The 26,839-nt window shown below is 40.7% G+C and overlaps 1 long non-coding RNA gene across 2 annotated transcripts in view; it reads left to right on the top strand.

The window, feature by feature from the left end:
• The window catches only part of LOC124869644, a 115,236-nt gene that overhangs the window by 39,148 nt on the left and 49,249 nt on the right, over nt 1–26,839 (top strand). The window lies entirely within an intron of this gene.

Below are 26,839 nucleotides of genomic sequence, written 5' to 3'. Positions count from 1 at the left end.
TAAGGCCATAGAGTAGGACTACCGGTCAGACTCGAAGCGATTCTGGCAAACCGGCCAGCGCCTCAGGAGAGAGAAGCAGTGCTCCGCCAACACTGTTTACAGTGGGGGTCGTGTTAGAACCCCAGCCATGGGTTACAACATTTAAGGCCAGTAAGAACTTTTCTGGAACTTTTTCTTTCAAAATAAATCGCATTAACCTACTTCCAGCATAGCCAGGAACAAGAGGGGTAACATTGGACTTCCCATGATGTCACTGTTTGAATAAAAACCCCACGTTCCAACAAACAGACCTCTTTCCATGCGGATCCCCACGGGAACCAGACAGGAGAGGCATAGCGCGCATGTCTCCTTGCTGGCAAGCAGACACGACCCTTCAAACACTTTTTTTTTTTTTTTTTTCTCTTGCTCTCGGTGGAAGACACACGCGTTTTCTCTCCCTCCCTCCCCGCTGATCCCTGCTTCTGCTTTTTGTCTGTATTTTTCTCAGAGCCTCGTTTTGCATATCCTCCAATTGATCAAATTTTGTTTTTTCAACGGGAAGACAGGGTAAAGGAGACCCTCTTGTCCAGATGGGACGTTCTTCTGTGGATACACAATGGATTCTTGGCAGCAGTGGAAGATTGTGTGCCTGACTACAATGTTGGTCGAGGACATAGAAAATGTGTACATATTTGGACTTTTGATAACAGGATTTCTACTTTTTGGAGTTGGTGGTTACCTGGCTTATCGAGTGATTCGCAAAACGTGGGCAGCTGTTCAAAGCATCCCAAAGCTGCCTGCGATGCTAGTTGGAGTCTGTAGAGCAATCAACACTCAGACGGAAATGTTGAGAGAGCAGAATCGCAAGCTGGACATGATTCTTGAACAGAATCGCAGCCTGGCATCGGTTGGAGTTTAAAGTATATAATCCATTCCAGTAAAACTCTTAAGGTAGTTGGAAATTCTCAACTGCCTGAACTCCAACATTTATTGTTTTTCTAAATCTGGCTCCCCAATGTGGCCTTGGCAACTTCTGCTAACTGGATATCGACAACATGTCTCCTGGATGTTATATAAACACGGGGCTCTTCCCCAGCACTCCCATACCAGTTTTGTGCTGATAGTATGCGGCCGATTGATAAAACTTCCACCTCTCTTCTCAAGGACAATGGCGCTTCTATCAGTGTTGATAGTCTATTTCTTGCAAACACACTCAGACTTACATTTGCACCCTCAAGATTCCACCGTACCCATACTAAATCTTTACTTATGTGTGTGTTGCTTACCCCTGCTGAGGTTTTTTGTACTATTTCAGTCTGATTTTTATTTCCTCCTATCTTACTTTACCTAAATGTGTGATTTCATTACTTTTCATAGATTTTCAGATTTCTCAGAAGGATTACCAGCAAAAGCCAATTATTATTAGTATTTCATTACTTTTCCATTGATTTTTAGTTTTATTAGAAGGATTACCAGCAAAAACCATATATTATTAGTAATTTAGACTTTAGCTGCTCTTACACCAATGACCCAGCTTTCTTAATTAGACTACAATGGACTGTTATTACTTAGTTCAACTTCAGTACCAGTAAAAGCTTAGCACAAAATGCTTTCCCCTACATAGAGGACTTAATGATATAATTACCTCTTTAGAAAGATTGGTTTAGAACCAGCTCTTACCAGTAAAACCCAATGGATTATTAATGTTGTCTGTATCATTGTAATGTTGGCCAGAGATTTTTAGATTTCTTAGGATTGTAGTATCATTTGATTTGTTTTTCTGTGTGTGTGTTTATTTTCTTTGTGATTGTATTGTAATTGTATGTACAGCGCTTTGAGTGTCTCGTTACTGAAAAGCGCTATATAAATAAACTTACCTTATCTTATCTTACATGATCATATGCACAAAGTTAAGTAGGAATAAATTGCTGTTTGTGTATCCAGTATTCATTCAAGAATGTGGGTAATTGAGGTACAAGCGTGGCTTGACCTTTTTCTGAGGTCTACAGAAGCAAACTGTGTTCCAGAGCGTTCCCAGCAGAGACCCTGTCTCTACAACGCTGAGTGGAGCAGTTTTCCCAGTCTGAAGGAAGGACAGAGGTACCACAACACAGCACGCTGCTCTGCGTGCAGTTCGGCCTGCCCATCCAAGAGCCGCCCCACCCCACAGCTATGAAGGTTAGCTGCAAGCTAATCCTTTGTTTACCCTCACGTGGATGTTTTTCTCAACGCCCAGGACAACTTATCTTTGACACGGTTTACGTAAGAGGTGGTGTTTGGGTAGAGAAGATTAGTTTAGAGTTAAGCTAAATAATGTTCGTTTATTGACATTTGCTTTTGTTTGTGGTAAGGCCTATGCTGGGTTAATGGAGAGGAGAGTCCAGCCGATAGTCGGACCTCGGCTTCAGGAGGAGCAGTGTGGTTTTTGTCCCGGCCGTGGAACACTGGACCAGCTCTACACCCTCTACAGTGTGCTTGAGGGTTAATGGGAGTTTGCCGAACCGGTCCACATGTGTATTGTGGACCTGGAGAAGGCATTCGACCATATCTCTCGTGGTGTCCTGTGGGGCATTCCTGGAGTAGGTAGTCGGTTGCCCTTTATTAGGGGCCATCGGGTCTCTGTACAAGCGGAGCAGGAGTTTGATTTGCATTGCCGGCACTAAGTCGGACCTGTTCCAGGTGCATATTGGACTTCGGTAGGTCTGCCCTTTGTCACGGTCCTGTTCATAACTTTTATGGACAGGATTTCTAGGTGCAGCAAAGGGCTGGAGGGGGTCTGGTTTGAGGACCAGTGGATTTTGTCCAGATGACATGGTCCTGCTGGCCCCCTCTAGCCAAGACGGTTCTCGACTGGAAAAGGTTGGTTTGCCCTCTTCAGGTTGGAGGGGAGGTTCTGCCTCAAGTGGAGGAGTTCAAGTATCTTGGGGTCTTTTTCACGAGTGTGGGGAGAATGGAGCGGGAGATTGACGGATCAGTGCGGCCAGTGCAGTATGCCGTTGCGTTGTGGTGAAGAGAGAGCTGAGCCCTCGATTTACCAGTCGGTCTATGTTCCTACCCTCACCTACCTCCCTCGGGAGGTGTTCCAGGCATGTCCCATCAGGAGGAGGTCCAGGGGATGACCAAGAACACGCTGGATGGACTATGTCTCTCTGCTGGCCTGGGAACGCATCGGGCTCCCCCTGGAGGAGGTGTCTGGGGAGAGGGAAGTCTGGGCATCTCAACTGAGTCTGCTGTCCCTGCGACCCGGTTCCGGATGAAACGGAAGACGATGAGTACGAGTATGAGTGTTGGTTACATGTGCCGATATCTCAAATATCCTAGCTGAACAAATATTGTTTTCTAAGGATAACATGCCATTGTCTTAAGAAAACAACCTTATGGTTGTTCCTTTATTACACCTAGCAATGCCTTGCCTTCAGCAATGGATTTGTTCTTGCTACTTTTCCATAAAAGTCAGATTTGTGGTGTACATCCCTAATAGCTGCCTCAACCACAAATTCTGCCATTGTGTACTCTTTTTTTTTTTTCCAGATAAAGGATTAAACATGCCTTCAAAGCTTTGAATATTAAATTTATAATTTAATCCTGCTTTAAACTGCTTCACAACCTTCTTCCAGACCTGTTTGTTCACTAATGTTCTCCAACGAACCTCTTAGGCCTTCACAGAACAGCTGCTATACCGAGGTTAAATGACACAAAGGCGAGGCCTAAGTGCTTCTAAAAGCAATTAGTTATAGTTGATTTTATTTAGAGGTGTCGTAGTAAACTGTACTAAAAACAAATATGCACTTTTCAGTTTTCTATTTGTAAAAGCTTTTAAATACAATCATTTTACATCCACTTCAGAATTATGCATTACTACTGTTTTAAAGCCCACTAAAATATCATAACGTTGTGTTACAATGTGACAAAATGTAAGCAGAGGATATGGATTTGGGTCCGTGCTCCTTAAGCTTTAATAAAACTTAGTAACATTTGAGGTTGTCTTTCAAGAATTGCTAAATTAATTTTCAGTATATCAAGTGTTTCCTTTTATTTGTTTTGTTTTCCTTCAAACAATATATGAAAGCACTTTGAAGGCAATGAAGGCAATTTTTGAAACGTAATTGAATTAGAGACTGACTGTTTTCAGTGTAATTGGCACCAAATTACATTGTTCTCCCTACACAAAGTGTCCTGATATACTGAAAATTACAAACCGGTAAAATAGCATTACCAAGTTGATTACTTTAAATAGCTTTTTTTGTTAGTCAGCTTCTTGCTTCAACTCTTCTTCAGAATGACCGTGTTCTTTTTGTGTTCAGCTGCCTTGCGTAAGATCATTGCATCCTGCATTAATTTGTGTTTTATCTGGAGCATCTTCTCGCTCATGGGATCTATCCCATTAGTGGATAACTCCGATGTATTGTATTGACTAATGGAGATGTTAATATGGGAGCTCGGAGTATAATATTACTTTCATCTAGTGAAGGTTTAGATAAGTGACATTTCAGTGCCTGGGAAACTGGGATATTGTCTACAAAGGTTAACATATTTATATAGGCCGGGGTTTCAGCAGCCTCTCAGCCCAAGCAAAATGAGTCCCAGTTTTGTCACTCTCATGGTTTTATCTGCTCCCAGTGAGGCCGAAAGGTGCTGGCTGAAATGAATCTTGGGTAAAGGCTCAATTAAAAAGGCGGGATCCCTCGGCAGGCTGCAGGCACGCTGCCTCGTCTGAATAGAAAATGTCAGGAGGCGCTAAAGCACTGAGCGGTGACCGTCAACTCAGACTGACAGCATGTCATCTCTCCTCTTTCAGCTTCACTGAGCAGTGGCCCCCTCTCACCCCTCTAATACACAAACACACGTGCTAATACACGTAATACGCAGGCCACAACCATACACTTATCCCTGCATACTGTACGTACCAAACACACACAAGCAAAACCTCCTACACTTTAGCTGTGAGGCTTTTAGTAACTCTGGTGACTCAGTCATTGACTCAGAAAAAAATCAGCACATTTTCTTACTCGTTCACTCTTTGCTGTTTTTGCACGTGTCCCATTCAGCCAACAAGCATGAAAGCATGCACTCAATGAGCTGTACATTCAAACAGTATTTAATAGGTAAATGTTGTGCATCTGGATTTGGTTTAGTCATAATAACAAAACGGCTCAAGTTAACCTCATTAATCTTCTGATCTGCAAATTTTAAGCTTGGAAGAAAAGCTGCAAAACGGCATTTAGAGCTCAAACTAAATGTTGTCCTTGCATTATAACTGTTCTGCATACTAAAGTATTCAAACGGCCTCGATTTCTAAGAGGTTGCACTTGCTGCTTCCCTCAATTTGGTGCTGGAACAAACAGAAGCTCTTTGTTAATAAACTCATTCACAGAGGGGGACGCACTTAAACGGCTGACCCAAATGTGCCCGACTGAAGCATTATTTGAAAGCGAGCAAAGTGGATCTTGTGGTGGTAATGGCACAGTGTTTTCCAATACATGAATCCTGGGTGTTGTGGCACTGGACCATTTCTATTCAGAGAGACTATAGCTCATGTGTTTCAGGCTGCTTACACTTGGCTCTCTGAATCACATTGTGAATACAGGACCCCAACTTAGGATCCTGTAGTGGATCAGCAGGTGATTGGCCTCATAATGGCTCTAACATTGATACATTTGTGTTTGTGGACCTTTCAAACCAGTGAGCTCAACGCAACAGGTAACAGAATGTGAGTACTTCGTCACCAAGCTAATACTGTAAGTGACACAGTAAAATTAGCATTTTGGACTCTCCTTGTGTTTGCATGAATATAAACATTTAATATCAGATTTTCACACATTTCTCAGAAGTGTATAACGAGGGTCCAGCTATTGATTTATGATTGAACAATGTTGATGGCTTTGAATTTTGGGGGAAAGGATACAAGGCATCAACCCTTATGTATCAAACGTACATAAAATTGGAAAAAAAGAGGGGTAATATGTACTCCTAAAACTATTGAATATTTCTAGATATCCACCCCAACCACCTTTTGTTCATCAGAGCTTTGTCTGCTCACATGCTGAGCTTAGTTCTTTATACTAAAGAACCGTTAATGAATTTAAATCTTTTAAAAACCTTTTATTGTGTTGTTATTGCTTACTGTTTTTATTATGATTTTATCTAGTATTTTTATTTACCTGTGGTTGCCTTAAGGTATGTAAAAGAAATTTTTTTTTTAAAAGTTTAAATTTGATTTCATGTGAAGAAACTTGATAAAATTTTATCTTGCTTCTAAGGATTTAAGCTGCCCTGATGAATCCATTGTTTTGAAGTATTGTGTTCTATAACCCTGAATATTGGGTTGCAACAAATTCTATTTTATATTCTGTGATTATTTAAATGGGTCGCTTTTGAAATTAGGCCTCATGTCTCAGTTGGACTCACCTGTAAATAAAACTTGTGAAAAAATTAATGAAATTTAATTTTTTATGTAGTATATGAAGAAAGAATAACCTAAAACTTACTGTGTCCTCTGCCCATGTGCAACAGGATGCTCATTGATAATCCTAGATGTTTTATCTGTTTTTATTACAAAGTATTTACTTGAGAGTTAAACAGTTACAAGCTAGCTCCTCCTAGGTATTCTAAGCTGGAAATGTAGAAGTCCACCAAATAATGATTCCTACAAATAAAATAGCTCAGCACTGTTACAATCAAATTTATTTTCCTCTCCAGGGTTGTTGAAAATCTGTGCATAGAGACTTTCCGAGCTAAACTGCTCCATTATTACAGCTCATCTTTTTAATCTTTTCGTACTCACATCTGGGCTCAGGTTTGTTCAGGATGATCCATCTACCTCTGGCTCCAACAATAGATTAATTATGCCTGCAGGTAAAGCTGTTACAGGGCCTTCCTCACTGAATGTTTCATCTCCATTGCACTCTGAAATGCATTTATTGGTGTTGCAACAACGGTTTTGTGCTGCACTGAGCAAAGCACAAGTGGAAGCACAGTGGAGCTTTGGCTGCATGCAGGTTAAATTTGAAATTTGCTGAAGTTTGACCGCAGTGCGCTGTCATGATATGGAGGACCGATCCTGACAAAATTAAAAAATAAAAGCAGAAATATATATATTTTGTTTTTCCTTTTCCTTAAACATGCGTTTTCATCAAGAAATGTAAATGTTTTCCTTTTCCTTTTCCTTACACATGCCTTTGTTCTTTTGACATTTCCTCGTCTCTCTTTTTCCTTTACCGTATGCATTTCTGCTTCATTATGCAAATGAGGAGGGCTGCCTTCTTCTCTCCAGCTCCTCTCCTATTGGTCAATATACAGGAAGGAGGAGGATCCATGTGCAGGACGAGGGTGTGTCCCAATTCAGGGGCTGGATCCTTCCAAGTGCGTACTTGTGGGCTGATTACATCACAGCGCGGCGCGTAAAGTCTGTCAGATGCTGCCGACAAATGTGTCCTTCTTTTGCGCGATTTGAAGGATAAGTTGTGAGTATCCTTCGCGGTCCATCTTTTCCCATGATTCATTGCGGGCCGAAGCGGTTTGGTCAAACTGGGGCAGCCATGGCGGACCACAGTGGCAAAAGCTGTGAGTAAACTGTGAAAAATTACACTTTCTGTGACACAAATGAACTTTTACAATGTTTTTAGGGAATATAACTGTAGGTGTGAAAAATCTGCTTGATTTATCAAGACATCGCTTAATTTCAAACGTGCTTCAACGTGTTCGGAGTTTTCCGCTCCCACCGTAGTAACTGCCGGCTTGCCTCGCCAGTCCTACCGGCGGTGTAGCGAGCTAGACCCGGTAGAGATCTGACCGGACTATCGGCACTGAGCTCCTGCTGTCAGTCATCACAGTGAACGTTAAACACAAGTGATTTCTAACAGTTTTTGTTAGTATTATTTTAATGTATTGTGTCATTTGTTCATGTAAGTCGATTTGACATTACAGGTGATATTAAAGTTAACCTGAATAAATGGACGATTTTATGTAATCCTACCGTATCGCTGGAGAGTGTGATTGAGAATAAATAAGCTTTTAAATATTCATTTTTGATGAAGAAATGTGCTATGTGTGTTTTTAAAAGTATATTTATAATTCAGCTAGCATTATAATTTGTGGTTCCAGGTACAGCTGAAGAGAAATACGCTTTCAAATGCAAGCAAATCTCAGTAAAGAAGTGAAAAGTTTGAAAGAGCTTGTTTTAGGCATTTGCATAGAAATATTTTAATATGTTCTGCAAATTAAGACAAATGGAAAATTAAAACAGGCTTTTTTTACACTGATATTAAGCAAGATGGTTTTTTTTGTTGTTTTTATTGTTTAGGGACAAAGGAGCAGACGGGCCAGTTTATTAAGCTCAGGGGTGAGAATGACCACCTTTTTATGTGCTGTTACAGAAACATCCAAGTGAAAGGGCAATGTGTAGTCTGGATGTGCCAAGTGAGCAGCTTGTGAAAGGCTGGTTTTAAGAGCAATAAATGCTTCCTCTGCTTCTGTTGTCCATTCTAGAGGCGCCGTCAAATGGCGCATGCCCTGTGTCTTCACTAAGTTGCGGAGTGGGGCAGTCAGGTCAGTGAATAAATGACCTGCTGTATCCGGTGAGTCCCAAGAAGGAAAGCATGTCCTTCACCCGCACCGGTTTTGGATGAGAAAGGACAGCAGATTGATGTGAAGGGGACATTCCTGTCCCGGGCTGAGAGATTACCCTGCCCAAGAAATCCACCTGTTTCCGGCAAATTTGTAGTTTGGCTTTGCTGACCTTGTACCCAGCTTTTGCTAGGTGTGAGAGCACCACAGCCGTGGCCTCCAAGCATTCAGAAACAGTTGGTGTCGCCAAAAGAATGTCATCCACATATTGAATCAATGTGGTGTTCGGTGGGAGGGGACAGTTTTGGAGGGATTCCTTAAGGACCTGATTAAATATTCCTGGTGACAGAGCAAAACCCTGCGGCAAACGAGTGTAGCGGTACCTTTGACTTATATGTGAATGCAAAAATATCTCTGCACTCCTCAGCTAGAGGCAGGCAGAAGAAAGCGTTGGCCAGATCGATGCAGGTGAACCATGCATGGTCAGGGTTTAGACTGGTAAGAGCAACATAAGGATTGGGCACTGGAACTGTAGGAGTGTAAAGTGCTGCATTTACAGCTCTCAAGTCGTGGGCCATTCTCCATTTCCCAGTGCCCTTCTTTTCTACTGGTAAGATGGGTGAGTTCCAAGAAGAGCCGTCAGCTGGTTCCAGCACCCCAGCGTTCCACAGCCCTTCTATGGTGTCAGAAATTCCAGTTTCGGCTGCTGGTTTGTGAGGGTACTGGGATTTCCGAATGGGTCGGTCAGTGTTAAGCTGGAAAGTGATGGGAGAACACTGAATGAGTCCCACGTCCGTGGGGCCCTCTGCCCAAAGTGAAGATGGCATGCTCTGAACTACAGCTGCAGCCATTGGATGATTTGTTTTTTCTCTCCCATGATGTCTTTCAAGTTGCACATGTTCCAAGGTGCCAACGTCTGTGGACATGTTAGTAATGCGGTAGGTGTTACATGAGGGGGAATAAGATAGACTGGGTGTGGATGAAGAATGCCAGTCAGTGAGAGCTAGGGAGCGTTTTAACACTCCTCCCAGCTCGCGGGCTTCATGAGCAGGGTGGAGCGCCAGTGAAACATGGGGTACACCATCAGACCACATTTTAAACCAGTTCTGTAGACAGCTGCAGGAGGCTACGACACCTTCAGGGGCTACATAAATGTCTGCGGTGGCAATCTCCTAGGAAGTCCCCTCCAGCTCCTCAGCAAAGCTTTCCTGATAACACTCACAGTTATTCCTGTCATAGAAGAGGGTTACATGTGGCGGGTCAGGGGGAGAGACGTAGGGCGCCAGGGTCGAGATCCAGGATTTCCACCGAAGGAAGGACGAGAGGATGCCTCCGCCCGCTGTGGTTTCTGGATGCAGGAGGACCCAATATATGTCATCCATAGGGTCAGCCAGGGGTTGTATGAGATACTGTCCGTGAGAGAGGCGGGAATTGTTGCCACAGGCTAGTTGAGTTCCATTGGGCAGATGCACAGACAGTCCATCAGGTCCACATAAAATGGTGGCACCCATTTTAATCAACATGTCTCTGCCCAATAAGTTGACAGGGGTGTCCGCTGACACCAAATAGCTGTGGTTCAAAGTCTGTCCCCCTATCTCGGTTTTTAGGGGTGTGGTGTAAGGTAGGACCTGTTTAGCCCCAGAAAACCCCATGACAGTGGTAGTCCTTGTGGAAAGGGTGATAGGAGGGGCTCGTTGAATAGTTGAGCATGTGGCCCCAGTGTCCACCAAAAAAGGAAGAGTTTGTCCATACACTGTCACGGACAGTAAGGGGTCCTCAGTCCCTCTGTCCGGGGGGTTCTGTGGGGGCCCTCAGTAGTGGTCCGGGCCAAGGCTGGGTTCATCCCAGGCTGGCAGCTGAAGTGAAGGTTGCTGCTGTTGACCTCCACGTGGTGGACCGCCCCGTCCTCGATACGGGCGTCGCCCTGGGCCTCCTCTGGGTCCATACCCACGCCCATATGCCTCAAGGTTGTACGGACATTCTCGGCTCCAATGACCCTGCTCCTCACAGTAGTAGCAAGCGTCAGCACCCCCCCATCGCCTTGGTGGTCCTCCACGGAATCCACGGCCCCTTGGCCCGCCTCTGCCCCTGAACCGGCCTGGTTGGGCATGATAAGGACCAGAGGTTGCAGACCTTGGTGCAATTGTGTCCTGATGGCCTGGAAAGGGAGGAGTCTGGGGGCCCTGAGAAACCGCACCTTCATACATTATTTTGGGAGTTTTGTTGTCTTTCTTTTTTTCTCCTGCTTTCTGCTTTGCTTTGGCTAACTGCATTTTTAGCAATTGGGTCTGCAGGGTCTTAAGTTCCTCCTCATCTTTCTTATGGTCCTCTCTTATTTTGGACAGGTGGTGACAAGTTCCAGTGTCCGCTCCAAGCATGTCAGGATTGTCGTCCATACTGGCCTTCACCTTTTGGGGCAGTCCCTTAAGGACAGCATCTCTGAACCAGTCTCGATGTGCCCCCTCATTAGCTGGGTTAGTTCCTGTCCGAGTTTGCCACATGGATTTGCACTGGTCCAGGTATTCCCTGGGGTTAATTTTAGGGTCCTATTCAAACTTAGGAATGGTGCGTCCCCTGGTTACAGGGTATGTTGTTCTCAATGCATCACCTAGCCAGTGGACATGCTGGGTGAAGAGGTCAGAATCCGGGGCTCCTGAGGTGTAAGCAGCAGTCTCAATCTCTCTACATTTGTGGTGTGGCATGCACCATCCTGCCACTGCTCTATAATCTCCCAATGCTAGCGTGGTGCCTGCTGTCAGGGTGTCTAACGTCTGGAGCCACACTGCTGCTCCTTCAGTTATGGGGGGCAACTTGTCACAGAGAGCCGTAATGTCGCCCAGAGAGAAAGGTTTATACCTACAGGGGGCTCCAGAGCCTTGTTGCTGTAAAAGGGGATAATTGTTTTTTGGGGCATAACTAAAGCCTTCTGGTTTAGCTGCAGCTTTGCGGGTTAAATGTTAGGGTTAAATGTTCCCTTAACTGTCCAACTGTCTGTGTTGGGGATCCGTCCTCAGGATGGTTGTGCTGCGGATCATATTGAAATGGAAGGAGTATCAGACCACTGCAAATCTACCAAGACCCGGCCGTCTCTCTAAACTCTCATCTCGAACAAGGAGAAGACTGATCCGAGATGCAGCCAAGAGGCCCATGATCACTCTGGATGAACTGCAGAGATCTACAGCTGAGGTGGGAGAGTCTGTCCATAGGACAACAATCAGTCGTACACTGCACAAATCTGGCCTTTATGGAAGAGTGGCAAGAAGAAAGCCATTTCTCAAAGATATCCATAAAAAGTCTCGTTTAAAGTTTGCCACAAGCCACCTGGGAGACACACCAAACATGTGGAAGAAGGTGCTCTGGTCAGATGAAACCAAAATCGAACTGTTTGGCCACAATGCAAAACGATATGTTTGGCGTAAAAGCAACACAGCTCATCACCTTGAACACACCATCCCCACTGTCAAACATGGTGGTGGCGGCATCATGGTTTGGGCCTGCTTTTTGTCAGCAGGGACAGGGAAGATGGTCAAAATTGATGGTAAGATGGATGGGGCCAAATACAGGACCATTCTGGAAGAAAACCTGTTGGAGTCTGCAAGAGACCTGAGAGTGGGACGGAGATTTATCTTCCAACAAGACAATGATCCAAAACATAAAGCCAAATCTACAATGGAATGGTTCACAAATAAACATATCCAGGTGTTGGAATGGCCAAGTCAAAGTCCAGACCTGAATCCAATCGAGAATCTGTGGAAAGAGCTGAAGACTGCTGTTCACGAACGCTCTCCATCCAACTTCACTGAGCTCCAGCTGTTTTGCAAGGAAGAATGGGCAAGAATTTCAGTCTCTCGATGTGCAAAACTGATAGAGACATACCCCAAGTGACTTGCAGCTGTAATTGCAGTAAAGGGTGGCGCTACAAAGTATTAACGCAAGGGGGCCAAATAATATTGCATGCCCCACTTTTCAGTTTTTTATTTGTTAAAAAAGTTTGACACATCTAATAAATTTCATTCCACTTCACGATTGTGTCCCACTTGTTGTTGATTCTTCACAAAAAATTTGAATTTTATATCTTTATGTTTGAAGCCTGAAATTTTGCAAGAGGTTGAAAAGTTCAAGGGCGCCGAATACTTTCGCAAGGCACTGTACAGTGTGGACCTGGGGTACACCAGAGGAAATACAGCTGAGCTAAACAAAATATTTTTTAGTGGAGCAGTTTCATGGAATATGTTTATTTTTTATATTAATAATTTTTCTTCATCAATTTACTTTTAGATTATATAATCTAATTGGAGAAAAATATTTTAAAACCCTTTTAGGTTCCTAAATAGGAAATACTTTTAAAAAGCTGTGACTGAGCTGAAGATATCTCTGGAGTAATTGCTGACTGCATAAAACATTTATTAGCTCTACCGCAAGATCATGGCCAGCTTGTAAGATTTAAACTGGATCTCTCGTGTAATTATTTAATTTCCGTTTGGGGTTAATAAAATAGTTTTGAACTGAATTGAATTGAATTGAACTACATTGATAAATAATTTGAACAGATGTTTTTGATGGATCAGTGCAAAAGTAAATTGACCTTTTGTACATCAGTAGAATGGTTAGAACAAATTGTTGAACAGGATGTGCGCATATTTTAGCATCAACAATTCAGTGACATCTGACAAATTTCCCTTAGTTTATCTTATCATACATTTCCAAAACATGCTGTAGATCACAGAGTTTTAATCCTGTTCTTTAAACAAAACGCACCTGATTGTCATCCAGTGGATTTGTTCAGATTTCCATTCAATTTGTTTGATTGCCACCTATTCACAAAAGAAGGTAAACTCAAGACTCTTAACTTGGCAAACAGTCCTAATTTATACTGCATTATATTCAGTACAATTCAGTTCTTATTCAGGTAATTAGTCCAATTAATTACTGCGCAAAACATTCAGTCATATGCATCATTTAATGGCAATAGTTAAAAAGTGGTCTATCTAAGGAACGGCAACTTATTGCATCTAGTCCTTGACTTTTCAGCAATCTGTTCATCCTGATTAAGATTGTGGTGACAGTGGCAGGAAATAACTTCTTTTTAACGGGATGAAACCCTCAGCAGAGCCAGGCTCATTAGGTATATCCACCTGCCTTGCCTAGATGGGAAAAAGGCACAGTTAAGCACAGAATCAATGAGTCCCTACAACATTTGTTCGGAAAAAGAAAAGTGGTACAACACCTTAATGGCAACAATAACTGCATAAATGACTCCCTCTAAGACAGAGGACTGATATCAGCCACTTTGTGACTAATCTGCGGTATTATTAGGGTCAGTGTCCATTTGGAAGAGCCGTTTGTGCCCAAGCTTTAACTTCCTGGATGATATCTTGACATGTTGCTTCATTACCTCCACCATGTTCTTTCCCCATAATTCTATTTGTTTTGCAATGTGAAACATTCCCACCTGCAGCAGAACATCCACATAACATTATACTACGTACTTTACGTACATTTAACAATGATAATTATAGCAAACTGTAATCTGCTTTTGTTGCTGCCTTTGAAGTAATGGCTTCTTCCTTGCTAAGTGGCTTTTCAGCCCATGTTGGCGCAGGACACTGTGGATGCTGATGACACTTACTGTTTCAGCCAACATCTTTTCAAGGTATTCTGTTTTTGTGTGTTTCCGGCACACAAATCCCGTCTCCTTTCTGAACTGTATGATGACTGGACTTTCCAGTGCTGTTTATCCTTGCATTTAACTGTGTGAAGACATGAACGTTGTACCTTCATGCATCTGGAAATTGAACCTAATGATTCAGACGTGTGAACAATTCTCCACAATTCTTTTCCTGATATTTTGGCTGATTTCTTTTTATTGTCCCATGTTGATGAAAAAGGAAGCCTCCGTATAACTCAAATGTAGCAAATTATTATTCAGAATCTTACATTGACATGATTTCATGATTTGGACTTTCCTAAATTGTTTAAAGGCATATTAGCCCAAATGTGCCTTACCTTCTGAATTTAAAAAATGTCATAACAAATTATTTCTCTCAATATTCCACTTAGCAGATGGAAATAACTTGGGGAATCCTAACTGATATAAAACAGGAAAAGTTTATTCTTTTTTGTCAGTAACAAAAAAAAATGGTTGTCTTTTTTTATTAAGTTTATGTAAACATCTGTTTTAAACTATATTTAGTTTATTTTTAGGCTTGCATACACTGTCTTCGTCCAAACTGCACCACCGAGCCGGATGACACTAGGGATGTCTTAAATGATTCTGCTTTTTATTACCTAGTTAATGCTACAACAACCATTATGGACCCTAATGGTACATCCTCGGTACTCATTATGAGACTCTGGGAGTTTTAACAGCCTTGACTGTTTTACAGCCTTAACTTTGCTAGTTTCAAACATCTAAGTGGTTTTGGGAGTAAACAATAAAAATAGGTAGTGATTAGATAAGATGAGGCAACTTTTATTCCAGGTTTATGTAGTTGTGCTGTGCTTTATAAACTTCTCTAGTTCGTCTGTTTTAAAGAAAGTTGACATCCCAGAGGAAACTATATTTATAGTGACTAAGAAGATTTTACCAACTCTCTTTATTAGCTTTGGTATTGATTCATTGTATGCTGAGTTGGCCAGAAGTTGCTTATAAGGAAGTACTTAACCCAGGCTGGAATCAATATTGGAGTTTGACTAGTTCTACTAGAAAATTGTTTTGGGAAAAAAAAAACAGCAAAAATATTGTATTAAATTATCAACAAAATTTGCAAAGCATTGCTTGAATAAAAGGTTCAGATCATGGCCTACATTTGATTTCTTAGCCCAGTGAGCTGAGAGGCAGTACAAGAACTGTGTTGTGTCAAAGCTCAGAGCTGTGAAATGTACATCCGCTTCTGTTTTGTCAGTCATTTCCAGTTCAGCCCTATAATAGCTGCCGTTCATTCATGTGGTCGTGACCCGGGCACAAAAGACGGATCATCAATAATTGATGCCTTAGGCACGGCTAGAATTAAAATACTCACTGACACAGAATGATGTTTTACCCAAATTTATATATTTACAGGCATTAATTTTTGATTTCCCACTTTGAAACAGTGCAACATGTGTTGAACAGCTCGCACATGGATCACTGCCAAGGTTGCTTCAAATCTCAGCTGGATAAGGCTGATTAGAGACTGGTTCACTGCTGCTTTGCTGATGTCTGTAAAATGAAATGCATCATGTAATTATTCTCATTTCAGGAAGGTTCAGAAGGACCACTGATTATTTTCTTTTCATTGGTTTTGTAAAACATACAGGTCTATCTTGGTAAATTGGGAGACTATTGAGAAGTTAATTCTCTTTATTCAATTACAAAAGTTAAACTCGCATATTATAGAGAGTTGTTGCACACATAGTTATATATTCAATTCAGTTTCAGTTCAGTTTATTAATATAGCGCCAATTCACAACATGTCGTCTCAAGGCACTTCACAAAAGTCAGGTACATACATTCCAATTAATCCTAACCATTGAACAGTGCAGTCAGATTCAGTTATTTATTCAAATTGGATAAAAGGTTTTTCTATCTAAGGAAACCCAGCAGATTGCATCGAGTCAGAGACTTGTAGCAGTCACTCCTCCTGGATGAGCATGTAGAGACAGTGGACAGTCACTGGCGTTGACTTTGCAGCAATCCTTCATACTGAGCATGCATGTAGCGATAGTGGACAGGAAAAACTCCCTTTTAACAGGAAGAAACCTCCAGCAGAACCAGGCTCAGTGTGAGCGGCCATCTGCCACGACCGACTGGGAGTTTGAGAGAATAGAGCAGAGACACAAAAAGAACACAGAAGCACTGATCCAGGAGTACTTTCTATGGGAAGGAAAAGTAAATGTTAGTGGATGTAGCTCCTTTAGTCGTTTCATCTAGAAAGAAAGAAAAAACAGATAAACTTTGAGCCAGTTTTCAAGGTTAGAGTCTGAAAGAGAGCACATAGAGTTCGTCACGGTAAAAGCTCAATCAATTGCTATATCTAGGAGAGAGAAAGGGTTAAACACTGAAGACAGGGCCAAGTGGATCATCTGTAGAAGGTGAGCATTAAGTTGTTGCCTAGCAGAAGCTTGGACAATGCCACTCTCCAGAAAGGTGTCACAGGTAGACACAGTCAGGCCATCTGTAGCTTCTAGGAAGAGAAAAGAGAGAGAACATAAAGTTAAAAGCTGAAATAACAGCAAATAATGCAAAATTGGAGAGTAGTGTGAGAATGTAGCAAAGAGGGTGAAAGTGGTCGTTATGTCCTCCAGCAGCCTAAGACTATAGCTGCATAACTACAGAGATAGTTTCAGTTTATTTATTTATATAGCGCTTATTTACAACAATGTCGTCTCAAGGCACCCCACAAAGGGGTGCGGGGCCGCCGGGGAGGCCAGACCAAACCACGGAGTGCCAGAGCCCGGCCACCCCAGAACGGGCCACCTGTAGGGGCACTAAGTAAAATAATACACTGATAAAGTTTGTCCATCTAGAGCCCATTGATGGCCATTGTTATACTAAAAACTACAAGGATTGGGATACCTCTCTCTGTCAGATTGATTATAACCATTGGAAAAGAGAAGGGGTCATAGAGGTAGCAGAAATGGAGGGTGTGTTTGCACCTCAACCATAACTGAGCCGGTTTAGGCTAAACCTGACTCCCCCTTACTCCATCCAACAAGGAGGGAGGAAGACCGAGGTAGAAAATAAGGAAGATAGCTTAGGATAACCTAAGCCACTCTAACTATAAGCTTTATCAAAAAGGAAAGTTTTAAGCCTAGCCTTAAAAGTAGACAGGGTGTCTGCCTCACGGACCAAAACTGGGAGCTGGTTCCACAGGAGAGGAGCTCGATAACTAAAGGATCCGCCTCCCATTCTACTTCTAGAGACTCTAGGAACCACCAGTAAACCTGCAGTATATTTGAAGTGTTTTCTATTAATCATGATTATTATGGCTTACAGCTAATAAAAAGGAAAAGTTCAGTTTCTGAGAATATATTTGTATTACTTAAAGGATTTTGAATGCAGAAGTGTTGACCTGCTGAAAAGTGTGTGATCCTATACAGTATATAAACTCAGAGCTTGGCCAGGGTGTCTTTTGCTGGAATTATCACATCAATGCTGCCTGGCTAAGAGATGATCGACCTGTAGATGTGCTAAAGTATTAAGGAAGCCCGGATTGCTTAAATAAGTGGTCTTCTGCTCGTCAGCATTGTTAGGTCTGGTGGCTGTCATCTTCCTATGGACAAAACTATCAATCCACTACGGCCGGGATGTGAAACTCCAGTCCTCGAGGGCCGGTGTCCTCAAACTTTTAGATGTGTCCCTGGTCCAATACACCTGAATCTATGGCCAAATTACCTCCTCAGTATGCAGTCAAGTTCTCCAGAATCCTGCTAATGACCTAATTATTAGATTCAGGTGTGTTGAAGCAGAGGCGCATCTAAAGGTTGCAGGACACTGGCCCTCGAGGACTGGAGTTTGACACCTGTGCTCTATGGGGTTAGGTGAGGTATGTTTGCTGACCAGCAAAGCACAATGATACCATGGTCATTAAACTAGATGGTATTGACACTGTATGCAGAGTCGACTGGGGAAATGTCCTACAACAGTCCAGTCCTTTTTGTCCTCAGCCCAGTAAGACGCTTTCTCTATTCCGGACTGGCTTACCATAAGGAATGCATCAGTTGCAGTTCATGTCCTGGATACGTCTGTGCGTGGTGGCTCTTGTCAAAGCTTTATGAATCTCCTCCAAACTCTCGCATGGGATTTGTTTCACAATGCTCTCCTTGTGTAGTTGTCACTGTTTTATGTGCAAATTTGTACACCACACTTTTTTGCTTCTACTCACCTTTGGACACAGCACTCATTGAAGAGCCAGCTTCTGTAGCAGTTACCGTTTGTGGCTTCCCCTTCATGAATGGTGTCGGTGACTCTGCTGGACACCTGTTAAGTGAGCAGCCTTCACCTTCATTGTGTAGGCTGTAACACAACATTTCTGTCTCAACAATTCTTTGACGTTTCTGTTTTCATTAGCTATAAACCATATTCATGAAGGCTAACAAATAAATGCTTATATAATGTATGCATACAGCCTCCCTTTTTCCGTTATGTTCTTATTTATTAAGGTGTACCTGTATTGTTGGAGTTTCTTCATTCTTAATTTATAAATATCACCATGGATATTATGGACATTGTTGAAAAATCTGCCTTTTTGGAAATTCAAAAAAGAAACCATCAGGACTTAGTATTATTTGCTCCAGAGGCCGAGGAGTTGTTGCTGGGATTCAGCTGACCCACGATCCTCTTTGGTTACCCAGCAACAGGCTGCCTGACACAGTTCCCCAGGAAGGTGATTTGGTTTAGGAAGGAAACAAACCAGGAGGAGGCCGACCAGTGGGTAGCACACTGAGAGAAAGCGAGAAAGATGTTATCGCCTATAAAGTATGTCTATATGAGCCAACCAGCTGCTCCTGTTATTCCAACTTTATCAAAGACAGGTGCCGCAGGATGTCTCCCGGTCACACAGAAAGGAGAGAAAAAAGAAAGCACATGAAGATTTTCCACTAAACAGCAGACAAATGTTGGCAAGAGAGGCAGCACATGGCCTTTGGCAACATCCGCAAACAGCCACAGCTCGATAGTCTTTGTTTAAGAATTGAATGTTGTTAAGAAGAAAAAACTTTTTTATCCACAGGAAAATCTCCTTTACTCTCAAGACAATTTCCTAAGTAAATACAGCACCAGAAAATAAATCTGAATATACAGAAAGGTCATCTGCTTTCTACATACTTGTGAACAACGTGCCACTGCACCGCTAAATTTTGTCCTTTGGGAAAGGTGCAGCATCAAATCGATTGAACGGGTTTTTTGTCCAGTTCTCATTGTGGGTGTCTCAGCAGAAAAGAAAGTCTTGTTATGGGGGGCATGCATGCAGAGGCACATGTGGTGTTGGATTTAGAAAAGCAGCAAGCAGTGATGAAAAGTCTATTATTCACAGCCTTTTCCCAAATCAAATACTGAATATAGTGTGAAATTAAGTAATTTATTTATCAGGTAGAAGAAATAGGAAAAGGGCACATGCTTTTTCACTACACTGCATGTTTGGCTGTAGTTGCTGAATTGTCTTATTAACTCTTTGTCTATGATAATAAATGAGCTGGAATCACTTAATTTATAGTTCTTTTCTAGTATTCTGGACCATTCAAATAGCATTTAGGCTAAAAACCACATTTACCCATTAAGATTCACTGAACACTGGCAACGCGAGGTTCTGTGTCTTGCCAAAGGACAAAATTCAACATGTAGTTGGAAAAGCTGGAATTAAGCTACAAACTGTAGCCTCTTTTTATTTGTTTCCGTGTTGGCGGTTTAAAAAATAAAGTTGTTAAGCTCCTGAACTTTCTAACATATTGATTTGTTTGTAGACTATGGTATCCATGAGCCGTGTCTATAGATTCACATTGAAAATTGATCACTTTTGGTTGGCTTGTGGTGGTTTAGTAAACCTTACTTAGTTCACTTTGTGTGTTCTTTATTTGCATTCCCCACCTTGAGGAGAGGACACACAATTATGGACTCAGTTTTTAATATATTTTCAATTAAGTAACAGGGTTTATAAGTGTTTTTTTTTATTATTATTACGGTAAAGATCTGCTGTATCCCTAATTGATCTGCACCACTACAGAATATTCGTAATTAATTGGGCATGTTTTTTAAGATGACATTCATTTTTTTAAATTTATCGTAATTAATGGGAGACTCCCTTTAATGAAGTCTGCTAACATACAGCTGTGTTGAGTTTAAATTAATTTAAACAAATCATTTCCTGCAGCTGTTCTGTTCACCAGACTTCTCATTAGGAAGCTGAATGCCTCCTTTCAGGTCAGGTTATCACCAATGTAAATATCAATGGACATTTTCTTGCATAGTTTGTGACCTAAAATTGTTTTAATACTTTGTACATTGTTGAATTGGCTGTGCAGGATCATCTCTATGAATGTAATAATCCTAAAAAAATTATTTGTTTTAGTAATTCAATCGAAACTCTCTGAAAATTATAATATTAAAAGGGTTTTGGATACAGGTATATGTACTCTTTTTACCATGATAGTTTAGACTGTAATGACACTTTTGTGATAAAGAAAAATACATTTTAATGATGTTCAAATTTTAAAAAATGACTAAGCTATAATTATCAAAATTTTGTATACAATCACATTGAAAGCAGTTTAAAGAAAACATAATTTGGTTTTTGAAGGTTTGCATTAAATCAGGGTATATCAGAAATGCACAAAGGCACCTACCTACTTATATTGCCCCTCTACTTGTTTGCACATGTTTTAGCTCTGACTTTCACATAGTATCTTTTCAGTGTTGGCACAGTCTCAATCAATATCAAGTCATTTTTCACACATTAAGACAACCTAAAAATTGATGGTGGCTGAATTCAAAGGAATCTACAAGCAGACATCTTTATTGATGTGTGCAACTTTTCAATTGTTGCATCTGCCCCTGAACAGGCATTGATTGTAAATTCACCCTCCAGACGACTGAGTATTGATCCTTCTTTGTGTCGCCCAGATCTTCTGCCAACTACAAACCTGGCAAATGTCTCCCTTTCAGCAGAGAGAAAACACTTTTTTGTCTTGAGATAAAAAACACACCAACACTAAGGGGGAATGTTTTCACCCTTCAACCCATTCACCTCCCATTTTGTCTACGGTTCAGCACTCTAATTGATTTTCTTAATAACACTCACCAAAAGCAAAAGGATGTAGCTACTCCCTGTAAACTCATCCTGACTTGTAGATTTACAAGGCATTAACATTCTGGAGAGAAATGGTCTGCTCTCCTTTGAGAGGAAGAAAGAAAAACATTGTCAGGAAGTAATTGTCTGTAAATGAATTGCAGGGTCACCCACCACAGTGAAATGTTAATGAGGAATAGTACTCCGGCTCAGAACGCAGGGAGGCTTCAGTGAGTCAAGCTCGGATGCGACACACTGCAGCAATCGGATGCGTGCTATCCCTGTCCCTGCAGCTGAAACCAAAGTAACAGAAACGTGCGTCAATGTGGTCACTGTTTTCCTTCAGAAGCCGCTTTTATAAGCAAGTTCACATGTCAGTAAAATAAACATTTATTTTTACAACGTTATACTTTCACTCTCATCTGGAGATAATTTCTTGTCACTGAAAAACCTTAATGGGGATATAGCTTTTTTTCTTTTACAACTTTTTCTTTTCAGTTGTTTTCAGGCTTGTAGCTCAAAATAGTTATATTCACCTCCATGACTGACATTGAGAAATAAACAAACAAAAGCCTGAAAGAAAAAATAAAAGCACAAGGGCAGGTGAAAGTTGCAGACGAATGATTGTTACATTTGGGAAGGAGGTACCTGTTCATAATACAATGGCCAGCTATGATTAATGTAAACATAGAAAACTTGCTAGCTTGTTTATGGTGATTTGTCCAGGGAGGATCAAAAAGTCAAGATAACTGTGTCCTAAGTGCAGTGGCATTAAGATCTTAGAAACGGGCAGAGTTGTTTGCAAGTCCATTTTCAAGTCATGTTTTGAGTCTTAAAGAAGCAAGTCCAGATCAAGTCTCGACTGATTCAAATAATTTTTTTTCTTCACATTCATTCTTGTCTGCCTATGACATTGCACTGGAGTATGTATGGAAGTTTTATATTGTACTGTTTGTCCTGAGGCCTAAATATTATGTAAGGAAATAACTTGTAATCTTTCAACATTTAATTCAACATAAAATAACTGTTATGAGCTGCAAATCTAATAGTTTCCAAATATGGAATTTCGAAATGCAAATGCACTTATGTGCAAATAAAAATAATAGAAAGAGATCAAAACCTGTTAATGTTGATTTTCTGAATGAATCGAGGATTGTTTAGATATTATAATTTAAATCATGGTAAATCATAATTTACCATGATTTGTCTACTTTAACTATAGTTTTGTACTGAAGGAGCCACTGTAAAATAAAGTATTTTCTTACCTGATAAACTTTATGCTCACAAACAACAACTTCCACAGAGTTCACTACCCTTTTCCTGTGAAGATGAACTTTGTAGCAGGAGTGCTCACCCCATCCTTTTTCTGAGTAGCCAATATATGGCCACTCATGTATTTGATATATTTCTGTTAGAAAGTTGTTGTTTTTTTATTTTAAAATGGCATGGCGAAAAAGGCTGCTTTATTTTCAAAATTGTAATTAAGATTGCTTATATACTTAAAAGCCAATAAGGATTTGTTTGTTTTGCACTTTATAAAGTTTATAGTTCAAAATGATTATATTTGCCCTTTAATTGCCGGATCACTTTATGCAACAAGGATCAAAACTAAAATGCTCCAGCAGAAGATATAAAAAGACATTCTGGGGTATATACCCTCAAAATTCACATGGGGGATGTGACACTGTGGGGATAACAGTCATGTAGGAATCCCTCTGTCGAAATAAGCCTTAGATTCGATCATTTGATATGTCTTCTGTAAAATTGCACTTGCCAACTCTACACGATATAAAGTTTTCATGTGGCAGTTGTTGATTCTGAAGGACAAATTCACTAAAATGTCACGTCACATCTAGATCAAAGCGCAGTACAGGTAAGAAAGTGTCAGTGCGAGTCGTTTGATCTGCAGTTGACGGACACGTTTTAGGAGCAGTATGACCTTTCTGTAGATTTTGCAGCTATCAGCAGTTTGTGGATGTGGTACACAGCAGACATGCACAAATTCACACTGTGGGTGTTGACGTCACAGAGTATTTCTGATGCCTTATTGCCTTCAGGTGAATTACATTTGAGTTTGACCCGCTTGTTAAATTAAAAATGACTGTGGTGCAGTCATTTACCTTTCCAGTGAGTCGATCATTTGGTGACAAATGTGGGAAACCAAAAAAGACATGTTAGAAGAGTCCAAATTTGTCATGAAAATAGATAAAAAATAATTATAAGTAATTATAATGACACACCTCCTCATACTGATGTAATTTACCTTTTAACCCATCAGAGATCACCAGTCAACACAAAACTTTAATATTAAATGTTCTAAGTGACTGTTTTTTTTTTTTTTTGTATTATCATCTTGCAGATGCATCTCAGTAAATCTCACTATCATTAAAAACTTACTTGTTTCAAGTACTTCAGGGAAACTCGCATACTTTAATCACAGAGTGATACGTTTTAAAAGATTATTTCTGCTAATGCTGATGAATATGGCTTACAGCTAATAACATTACATAAGACCAGGAAGTCTTTTTTTTTAAGTACAGAAATGTTATTTTATGGCCTACACTATCATTGGGAAAACTGCTGATTTGACAGCTGTCCAGCACAAAGTCACTATCGACTTCCAAAATGATGGAAAGGTGCAAAAGATCATTGCTAAAGACGCTGGCTATTTAAAGGTTGCTGCATTTAAAGATATATAAGGGAAGTTGAAAGCAAAAACTGTGAAACTATGTAAAGTCTAATCAAATGTTTGGGAGAAATTCACAAACTGAATTTTGGGTTTTTCATTAGCTATCATATGACCTAAACTGTTTAATGATATTGTAATTTATTTCGATACAGCTGTATATTCCAGGTTAGCACTGTCCATTCTAATCAAATCACATACCCCTGACAAGCAGTCCCAAAGAACAAGAGACGTAACTTCAATGCTGAGTCCAATATTAGGCCTCATTTAGTCCTGAATACCACCACCTACATTCCAACCAGACTGAGCCCAAGAAGTTCAGTTCTGTAAACACTAGGGATGTAGCCGTCTGTTCACAAGATTTGGCTCTGGTACTGATCAGGGCATTTTTTTAGAGATGGGAATTGGAAACTGTCTGCAACTCCTGCAAACTTTTGTTGGCCTACTTGCTTCGTTTTGCTTCGCTAAACCCATATGTTGTGAGCTACTGCAGAACTTTGCATACTAGTGTTCCTAAAATGTCTTGGGGTTCTATTTTTTAGACAGAAAATCAAAGCAGTCCCGCATTCACTTATAAGCTTTGCAGTTCAGCGATTTCTTGAGGTGGGAGTGCAAGAGCTACAAGCTCAATATACACAGAAGTAACATAATGCTTCACAATAGAGCACATTGTTTTGTTGCATGAAAATCCCTTTATAACACCCAGTGGTATCTTACTTTTAACCATCTAGCTGCTCATTATAGGTGAAGTAAAAGGTTTAGTAGTGTTTCATTATCCCCACTACTTTGTGCAGTGCTACAGGCAGTGAATCAGGCATTCAGCATGATGCTACCACCACCATTCAAGATGACTATTACAACGTTCATAGGTTTGAAATCCTCACCTTAAGTCCTCCTATGATACTTTTTGTCATTGTAGTCAGACAGCCCAAGCTTTATCTCAGACCATAAAACACTTCTCCAGAAGTGATTTGGCTTGTTTATATATGCAAATTTCTATCAAGCTTAAATGTGTCGATTTTGAAGCGGGGGATTTTTTTTTTTGTCTTCACCCTCTTAGTGCAAATCTTTCTTTAAATGGTTTCACTGCGAATAGTCACACTGGTGTTCCAGAATTTTCCATTTTATGGCCGACTTGATCCTTAATTTGTATTTAATACGTCTATAAAATATGTCTACAGATAAAAATTGGTTAAAACAGGGTTGCTCTTTGATTACATTTAATAATATACTCATGCATTTTAAATGTTTGTAAAAATTTATTTGGCTTGAAATAACAATCACTCTTCAGGATTATCAACAGTTTTATTGTGTGTCTCCTTGGCTCAATATACTTAAATGATGGCACAGTAATTTGCCAGATTCAATAAGACCAGTCTTTTTCCCCCAGTGTTTTGGGTGTTACTGTAAACGCGCAGCCATTAATTTTACACTGTCACTAACCACAGTCTAGAGCCAAAATATGGAACGGCTCAAAAAAATGTGCTGCTTAAAACGCAGCTGTTAGAAAAACAGGAAAATAAAAGCTTTGTTGGAGAGGCTGAGACTTGTGATTTTTTGTTTTTATGAAGCATTACAATTAGGAAGCTTGTCGAATCTTTTCTAATTTTAACTATTGGTAACAGTCTTTGACTACACTCAGTTCTCGATACCTCTTGATAGTGCACTGTCTGTGATTTTTATAAGCTACACCCTCAGTGAGCTGTTCCAGATTGCTCTGCGATGTTTTTTTAAAATCACAGGCTATTTTTCCTAACACATCAAAGTGTTTCCCCTTTTACACTGAAAGTGTTTAATCACTACTGCGGCTTCCTGTCCTTGTACGTATGACCCGTTCAGTATGCTGTGTAGTGATGAAGAGAGAAGCCAAAACACTAGTTATTAAAATTTACAATGATCAAATCAAAGTGTGACGTTTATGAAACAAAGAACCTTTTTCAACAGGTTTGACTCTGAAACATTTCAAGAGCTGAATTATGGATGAGTCCTATCAAACTGAGAGTAAACATGCTAGTGTCAACTTGCACTTAAGCTAACTACTCTATGAAAGTACAATATAAAAGAAGACATAAATTTATAGAGAACTACCTGTGTGTGTGTTAAATAAGATAAATTTTAAGAAATTCTCATGAAGAAATGCCAGATTGGATAAAATATCTGTTATTTTCAAGAAAAACTGAAACTTCAGTGTTCAGAATGTCATTGGCAAGTGAGTTAATACAAAAAATAATTACTCTGTTTTTACGCCACTTTACAGTTGCTGAATATTCAAGCTTTTTCAGTACATGGCAAGGAAATGTTAAGAGTCAGACTCTGTATTGGTAAATGCCTATTCTTTAAAAGACTCGGCTCGGTATCGGGAATAAAAAAACTTTATTCAGAACTTACGTAATTAAAACACACTGAAAAACAGATCAAAGTGTTCAGCTCTCTTGTAAACGCCTCACTGCTGGGATCTGTTTTCTGAAAACACAGTTCATAGATAAGACAGGAGTCCAGTCGGCTTGGAGGTAGGGTGCCTCTGGTGTTCCAGGGGAAAGAGCAGATTTGCCAGGGCTTTCGACAGTAAGAGTTCGCCGGGACTGATCTGAGAAGATACTGAGGCCAGTTAAACATGAGAGTTATGAAAGATAACTAGGAGACTAAGGTTTGGCTTGATTCTACCAGTAAGGGTTGACCATCAGGCGTTGAGTGGTCATCCGGCAGCTCCTTATGAACCCATGCAGGAGATGAGAACATTGCCTTCAGGTGTGAGAGCAACATGCTGCCCTTGCCTCATCCACGCTGGGAACCTGTCACTGGAGATGCAGACTCCAAAACCATGACAGTGTTGAAGCAATGCAGA

This window comes from Girardinichthys multiradiatus, chromosome 6 (genome assembly GCF_021462225.1).
Source record: "Girardinichthys multiradiatus isolate DD_20200921_A chromosome 6, DD_fGirMul_XY1, whole genome shotgun sequence".
Taxonomy (NCBI): Eukaryota; Metazoa; Chordata; class Actinopteri; order Cyprinodontiformes; family Goodeidae; genus Girardinichthys; species Girardinichthys multiradiatus.
This window is presented reverse-complemented; position numbering and strand designations above follow the sequence as displayed.